Consider the following 8791-nt stretch of genomic DNA (forward strand, 5'->3'; position numbering starts at 1 on the left):
CATTTGTGTGCATTGCCTTCCACAGGAACACTGCTGATTATTATGCCCAGTTAGATGCTCAGTGGCCACCGTTAGTCTGACTCCTCAGTGGGACTCTGCTTGCACTCTCATTGGCCTCTTTGGCAACTTTAGACATTTGAGAACTTTTTGCCACGTCACAACTTCCAGAACTTGAAGCATGCTGATACTTATGCTACTAAACAGTGTTTTTCTCGCAGTGATTATACCACCCTTTCTCGCACTGCGGGGGCCACGATTGCTCTTTAATCAACCCGTCTGCATGAATCATGAAGCCTGGAGTCCCGACATCATCTTAGCTGCATGCTGTTTACCAGCATGCTGTGAGCCAGACACCACAAGCTGGGGCCCACTCAGACGCGCACAAATAAATATATTGACTCAGCTAACATACACACCTACGGTATAATGTGTCCATGGAGCATCAGGCTAGGTGTGAAAGTGTGTATTTGCTGTGCTTGAATTTGTGTGGGTGAGAGCATGCTTGTGCAAATTGTGCGTGAATGTGCATTTTGCAAGCTTTCATGCAGCAGCGTGTTTGTGTGTGTCTGCGTGAGACAGTGCCCGCACACTACATATGTATGTCCCTACAATCCAGCTTATGATGTCTAACTCTCAGTGGGACAGCAATTTTACTGCTGAGCTGATGCGAGAATTTCTATTTCTCCAGCATCCTGCGTTCAGTTCCAGATGGGATTCGATTTCCCCAGTCAATATTGGTTCATAATAACATATCTTGATTATTTTAGCATGGGGAGCCACATCAACCCTAAGCATTACTGCTACAGAGACATAAAGAGACCAAGACTCAAATAAAGAGACAGAAACTGAGGGATATTTTTATTTGGCATCCTCACTTGAATTTGGATCTGGACCCACGCTGATCATGAATCTTAACACATTTTTATCACCAACAGAATTGTCTCTAGCTTTGGGTGTGGAAGGGTACACTGTAAAGTATGAAACGCTTGGCTTCAGATTTGAAGAGATAATTCCTCCTTGAAAATCACAAATTTGGCTGTTTTAGATTTTATTGTCGTTCTTGTTCGACAACCCTGGGCCTGTTTTGAATTTCTGCCATGACCAATTTTAATTTTACTCTCCTGACGATGGTCGGATGGATCAGAATTCTACTTGTCAAACATCAGTGTACTGTCGCTGGGAGCATGTTAGCATTTGAACGGTGGCTCTCAGCCTCACAGGGCCCTTGGCGAGCCGGTCTTTTAGCCTTGTTTAAATTTTCAACTCATCTGTTTAGATGAGCTATGTAACAACCTTTTGTTTCAGACGAGAAACCTTGTCTGAAACAAAGTAACTGCAGCGGTTCTCCCTTTTTTCCAAAGAGTACACAATGTGCACACTGAGTCGAAGTAGATGACCTGATTTGTCAACTCCAAAATAGGCCTGTCTTTCTTAATACCTTCTCTAGCCAGGCTGATCGATGCAGGTATTTCTTTCCTGTTTTCGGCATGCTCTACTGGTCCATCTTCAGTTGGCGAAGCACCAGGGGTTGTCGGTCCAGCTGTAAGTCAGAGCCGGCTGTTATTTCCAGCTTTGACATTCCTCCACTAGCCACCTGTCAGGCAGCCCGGCTAAGATGGTCATTTCTGTGCGCTTGGCAAGCAGTGAACCTTGATAGGACCACTCACAACTGACAGTCGCCCTAATCACATCTTAACAGAGTTCTATCTGTGTGTGTGTGTGTGTGTGTGTGTGTGTGTGTGTGTGTGTGGCTTGAGAGAAAGTGAGAGTGATCTCTCTATTTCTTCCAGGGCTTACGCCAAGGGCAAGCTTCAGAACAAGTGGGAGCTGTCATATTTCAACGCCACCTCTCCCATCAGTACCTCGGCATCAGGCAGAGTTCACCGAGCACGTGCCAGCACATACAAAAACGATAAGAGACACGCACTCTACAGCGTTTCTTTATTTCCCCTTTCCCCCGGCTTTCTCCCTCTCACCCATATTTGTCTTACCCTGTCTTCTTTTCCCTTTGTGTGGACCCACTGTTGGAACATGCATGTCCAAACCCTTTAACTGCCATTTTAACGTCCTGCTGTAGTTGGTTTCTGGTTTTCGGACCCCACAAATAGACACACACAGACGGACATACACAGGGGAGCACCTGGCATTTGCTGCAGGGTGATTGCAGGTGGATCACAACACTGGCAGTGCTTTAGAGGTGTGTGATTGTGTGGGAGTTGCATTGTGGGGCTCATTTGTTGCTGCCGGACGTCTCCTCCCCTCCTCCTCTTCAGAGATCTGCCCCTCACAAATCTTCGTGATTAACAGCTCAGAAAGACGACTGACAGTTCTGCGTCTTGCCGTGCTTTTGTGATTCTGTCGCGCTGCATGATTTAAGAGTCGGGTGAAGACTAGCGGATACCTCGCTCATGCACAGCTATCCCTCCTAAGCTCTCCTGAATGCTCGGCCTGATCCTTGGCCCTCGCACGCTCCCAGGCTGCCTCTCATCAGCCACCTCCTCCATCTATCTCCCCAACTCTCCCTTCCCCCCTCTCCTCCTCCATGTTGACTTCTTTAATGCTCATCACCTCCCTCCCCTCTTGCTCTCGCCTCTCATCTCATTACCCTTGTTTATGCCTTTCTGCACTCTGCAGAAGTTTATCATGTTTGGTTTTTCAAGCATCCAAAGAACTTCATAACCCCACCTGCTGTGTGTTTTCTCAGCACTGGGTGTCTTTTGGGAAGAAGCCACAGCTGGTTTTTGTGTAAGTCTTCAAATTCCCTTTTATTGTGAGAACCTCCCTTTTTTCCTCCCTGTGATTACTTAAGAAAACAAACAAAAAAAAAAAAAAAAAAAAAAAAAAAAAAACCCATTAGATCTTGCTTGATTAAGAATCAGTTTTATTGATTACTGGAACACTTTGCTTTCTGATGTTGTACCATCTGAGTTTGTTGTACTGCAGTGGAAGCCACACTGCTCCAAGGGGTTGTAGTTCCAAGCAGAATTTCGTGCAGCCATTTTATTCTCTCTGTCAGTGACGCTAATGCAGAAATATACCAACCGGCGTTACCACACATTTTTTTTCTGTCTCATCCTCCCACAGCACATGCTTATTGTTCACCACCTTCACAGTGTGGATGAGTTTTTTCTTTTTCCTCAAACAGGCTCATTCTCACCGTGCAGAGGTAAACATAACAGCAGCTCTTCTCGGCATCCCTGCTTAGATCCACTGGGCAAAGCTTTTACTTAACACATTTTCTCCTTGAAGCTATGAATATTATTGATTGGGGTGTTTGCTGCAACTCTCCCTCATCTGTTCTCCTTTGAGTGGCCCGTTTCTCATCATTTTCCCTCTGAAATGAACGAATTGATTTGGGTGCTCAGGGGCCCTGTAGGCCCCAACTGTTGCGGTGCCCACCTGCCTGTTAACCCCCGCGACCTTGAGGAAACGGTCGCTGTAAAGGAGTCCTGCTCTTCTTATCTCGTCTCCTCCCCTTAATGTTGTGTTTGTTCAGCTTTTCTAAGAATGTTAATTAGTCAGTGTAAAGCACAAAGCCCATGCATTTCACCCCTCCTCGTCCTTTTCCTCCTCCTCCTCCCTTGAGATCTGCTGTTTGGCTTGGAGTCAGTGTTTTCCTATAGAGCCATATAAAGTGTGTGTGGCACATATAGAAATATAAACACGTGTGCACACAGGCTGAAATGATATTCTGTCGTGTTTCACAGTAGACAAAGCTCAGAGCTGCCATACAAACACACACACACACACGTACTCGAAAGCAGGAGAGAGAGCTCTGATCAGTTCCCTGTCCGGCCACCAGAGGGCAATGCTTACCCATCAATTCCACAGTTCGTCATCTCCACATTTTAAATGCAAATTACATACAACAACATAAACACAGAAGAACAGCGAAAGGGAAAAAAAAACATAAATCATACTCTCTCACACCTAAGAGGTTAGATGAATGTAAATAATCTCACTTGATTTCTTTGTATCCCAAACAAAGGCATTGACTTCTCTGACCTCTGATACCTCGTTAAACATTATCACAACCACTCCAGTATGCACATGCCCAAACTCCGTTTTGACAGGCGTCAGTTCAGTGTCTGCAGCTCAAACAGTCATATTTTATTGATGAACTGCATTCTCATGCAGGCCACGGGGAATACAATTGCACAACAGATATGTAAATTCCAAAACCTATCAATTTTTCAGACTTTTTCGTCGGCAATGCTAAATGAATCTCAGAGGCGATCCTTCATTTTTTGCCCCTTGTGGATAAAAAGATGAATCGTCCAAAACAAGCTGGGCTTGATTTTTTTTTTTTTTTGGACCACCAGTGATTTCCTAAGTAAATGAAGTGTTCTCCGGTATGTTGAGGGCAAAGCTGAATTACAAATAATCACTGTGAAACATCATAAGGTAGAAAGAAACAAGGTCAGAGCTATTACCAATTAGCTGTTACTTTTTTTGTGCAAGGCAAGCAACTAAAGTGCAGTGGGTGAGGGAGTGAGGTGTTCTGCTTCATTGTGGAAAACAGCAAGGGTGTTTGCAGGTAATTGGCCAAGGTTACAAACCTCAATAAATCAAAGGCATGTTGTGTTTCAAACAAGGACACAGCAGTGGTCACGTTACAGCAAATACATTATTTCCAAACACACTTGAGTTGTCGCCATCCTTGTGCATAAAGACTCTACGTCCCATGACTGGATAGCAGCGCTCCCCCTTACTTGACCTGCCTCTGCGCCACCAATGGCAGATAAAGAGGCTCCACGGTAGCTTCTCCCTGGACAAGAGTTTCATCTCATCAAAGCCTTTAAGAGATGGAGGTGATTTGTGAGGAAGCGACGCCCCTCTGAAGTTATTTCTGAGGGAAATTTCGCTTTAGTCGGTGCCATTTCAAGCCAATGGATGTTGGGAATCGTTCTGTGAAAGGAGAAGGGAGGATCACTCCTGTGCTAAGTTGATCTTTGGAACCTCTGACCAGTTGAAAGGATCAGAATCCCTTGATGAAATTTTTATCCCGCAAACCGAGACAAAGTTAAATTGCTGCAGTGTTTCTTCCCTCCCCAGCCCCACGTCCATTAAATGACCCAGGCTCTGTGGGGGCACCGGAGCACCTTTCTAAATATACCAACCTACAGTATTTACAGAAAGCCTCAGAAAATTGGTCTAAAAAGGCACCATAAGGCTCTGTCTGCACGCTGTGTGGTGGGCAGAGAGACTTGCATTTTAAAATCAGCAAGAAAAGCACTGATGAAGGTTGTTTGCGATGTCTTTAACAGCACAAGCAGAAGCTATTTACTGCACACTGTGCGGGTGTGTGTGAGCTATTTTTATTGCTGTGTGTGTGTGTGTTTGTGTGGGTGCTTGGATGCAGACATGCATGAGCTCATATGCACACATGGCAAACTTGCATATGAATAAATCAAAACTTCACCTAAGACAATAGTGACAATTGCAAGTAGATCTCGGCCCACTGAATTGTCTGTGGCTGTCAGAAACTGCTGTTGAATGGAGAGATTTGTGTGTGCGTGCGTGTGTGTGTGTGTGTGTGTATGTATACAGACAGAAAGACAGCGACAGAGTGAGAGAGAGGAGTCTGACAGATTTCAGTGACAATGTGCCTTACAGCCACTGCCTCAGTGCTTTTTACCCGGTGCCTCTGGTGAAGTACACACATGAAAGTGAACGAGGCATCACATGCAGCCAAATCGGGAAACAGCACCATTACAGATACAAAACAACTGTCACCCGCAGCTGAAGTCAGCGGATTTGATGGCTTACCTCGCCTCACTCTCAACCGTTTGTTTACAATGAACGAAAGCGGTGCAAATTTGACTGCCCCCTCCAATCCCGCCCCACCAAAAAAAAAAAAAAAAAAGCTCTGTGAAACATGTCCATGCAACTTTGACATCGACACAGTAAAACGAATCCCATCTCACGAATGACTCAATTCATTCGACGAAGATCATGCGGCAGTCTGATGCTGCAGGATTCTCTGAATATGCCACCCGCCTCCTGATGCGCGCACACACACACACACACACACACACACACACACACACACTTCCCGCTTGCTCTCCCCGGAGTTGTATTAACTTCTGTTAATGCCATTTGCAAATGCAATAGATGCGAATCCAAATGAAGCAAATCAATCAAACCACCTGCTCCCTCCCAACCCCCACCTCCTCCAACCAGCAGAGAAAACAGCTGCTGTTAAAGTGCTGCTAAAATGGAAAAGTTTGCCTCCATTGAGGTCGGGTTTCTTCTGGAGAGCAGCGGGGTGTGAGCGGGGAGGCAGGGAGAGGTGGGCAGGTGTGTCTGGCTGTGAAGGCGAGGTTCAGTTTCCCAGTTACCTTTGCTACACCTCAGCTAATCATCTAACACAGTGGTCGGTCCACCCGCCAGGAGCCTCCAATACCTCGCCCCTCCCTGTGTTGGCTTCAATTAGTGGGGAATTAAAGTCCTGCTTCACGTATGGGATTCATGGGGGACGCTGCTCCTTAATTACAGCAGCTCTCCGTGTGCTGTTGGGGACTGATTGCAAAGCAAGACATCCCCCAACCCAGCACCTTCCCAGCCCCATTCGGGGGTGTCTGCAATACAGCCTCGCTCAGATCAGTAGGCAGATGCAGATTAGTTATTCAGCTGATACAATGGTGCAGAGCTACATGTGTCACAGTCATTTTTTTTTTCATTTTCCTATCCTGCTGCCTACAACAAGTCTAGGGAGAGTGGAGTCTTTTTTTTTATTTAATGCAGAAACAGTAAACAGCACAGCTGTGAAATACGTTCTGTTTTCTGGCCTTTTTATTTCTTTATGTATATCTTCGCAGTTGTACTACAAGGCTTAAAAAATAGTTAACAGACTTTTGGATGGCAGAATTTTGGCTCAATGGCTAAAATTCTTTTTTTTTTTGAAACCCTCGCTTTTCCCCAAACTGCAGCCCAACAAAACTCAGCTGTCAAACTACCTCACAAAACCTCTTACTCATCTCGCACAATCAAACAATCACCTCCAGCGGTCTTACCTGTGCCTGAAACCCTAACCCCCCCCCCCCCAAAAAAAAGAGAAACACTGGTGATCAGAACATGAAGCTGCAGCCGCATTTATTGCATATTACTACAGTTACAGTAGTTTGTTTTCCAAAAGAATATCCCAACTTATGAACAGTTACAGTATTGTATATTTTCAGTACCGCAAGGCATAAAGCATTGAATTGCTCGATTCGCACAGTAAAACATTTGGGCCATAAAGGAAAGTCGAGGGAAAAGCAGATTACACTGTTAACGTAACTGCAAAATCAAACTCAATATGTGAGTCATTCAGCTTCAGCCTCATATACCTTTTGTACGAGGTCAGCCCAGAAGACCTCGTACATATCGCAGGCTCTGTTCTCCCAACGGTCAGCCAACAGGGGAAAACCCTCCGCTGTGCCGGACTCCACTCTCATGACACCGCAGGCTGACTCCACGGCCTCCTAGGAGGTATTCCCTGATGGAGGACTGACAGCCGTACACCTTCCACCGCCACAAGCAAGGTGAGGAAATGGGGATATGGTGGAAGGCAAATATTCATAAATGAAGCCTTCGCTTGATGTTAGATCATTGTGTGCCAAAAGATGAAAACTGATGTCGGCCAAAAGAACTCTGCACCGCCTGAAGTGTGCGAGTTTATGGTAGCTTGTACTGCCTACTCGCTTCAACAGCTCCTAGCTGTATATTCCAGTGCAGTGGCATTGTTTTGAAGGAACATATCAACCATGGGAGCCTCTTTCACCCTCATGCTCCTGCATTTCTGCAGAGAACTGGACATGCAGTAAAAACAATGGATGTGATCTATTACAGTTGAAATTACTGTTCTGTCTTCCTCGTCCTCCCCTTTCTGCTCTACCTCTTAGTTTATTTTACGTTATTTGTTACAAAGCTTAACAAACTGAACGGACTGGCTATTGCTTTCGGCACTTAAAAAGCCCCAAACAGTGACCAAGTGGGTGAGGACTGTCTTGGGCAGCACTTTTCCCCACATGGTTCTGGTTTACACAGTGTTTACGCAGTTTTCTGGGATTTCCTGTTGCTACCACTGCATGACTTACTATACAGGGTTCATTTGTGTTAGCAGCTTGTTGAAATTCACTTCGAAGCACGGGAGTGGATACAAATAAACACACAATCATGAAATAATTCTATTTACTGCTATTGTTGTAGCTTTTAACATTGTTCAGTCCAACGATTTTTCAAATTTTTTTCAGCTATTCCCCACTTTTGGACAAAGACAAGGGAAGCGATGAACAGCCAGTCAGACCTACGGGAAATTTAGAGTCACCAGTTAACCTAAATGTAACGTCTTTGGACGGTGGGAGGAGACCCACGCAGGCACGGGGAGACCATGCAAACTCCACACAGAAAGGCACCAAGCCCAGGAATCGAACCCACGGCCTTCTTATTGTGGAGCAACATCGCTAACCACGTGCTGCCCTTTAATGTTAAACATCTTTGAAAATCTAAAAAAAAAAAAAAAAAAGTCTGTGTGTCACAACTATGTGATTATTTTTGAATGTGGGATGCGCTTTTCATCTCGTGTGTACAATGGCCCATAAATATGCAAGGGGACATTTCATTCATTCTCAGAACAGCATTAATGTGTGTATTTCACTGACTATGCTGACACTAATGGATACTCCAGAGCGCCATAACCAGACACAAGACATCAACTGTCCTCGGGGGCCTCGAGCTTGTGATGGCTTGATATGCATTCCTTATTTGGGAAGGCACAAAATTACAATCTGTTTCCACAACCCACATT

Source organism: Echeneis naucrates, chromosome 3, assembly GCF_900963305.1.
Source record: "Echeneis naucrates chromosome 3, fEcheNa1.1, whole genome shotgun sequence".
NCBI classification, from domain to species: domain Eukaryota; kingdom Metazoa; phylum Chordata; class Actinopteri; order Carangiformes; family Echeneidae; genus Echeneis; species Echeneis naucrates.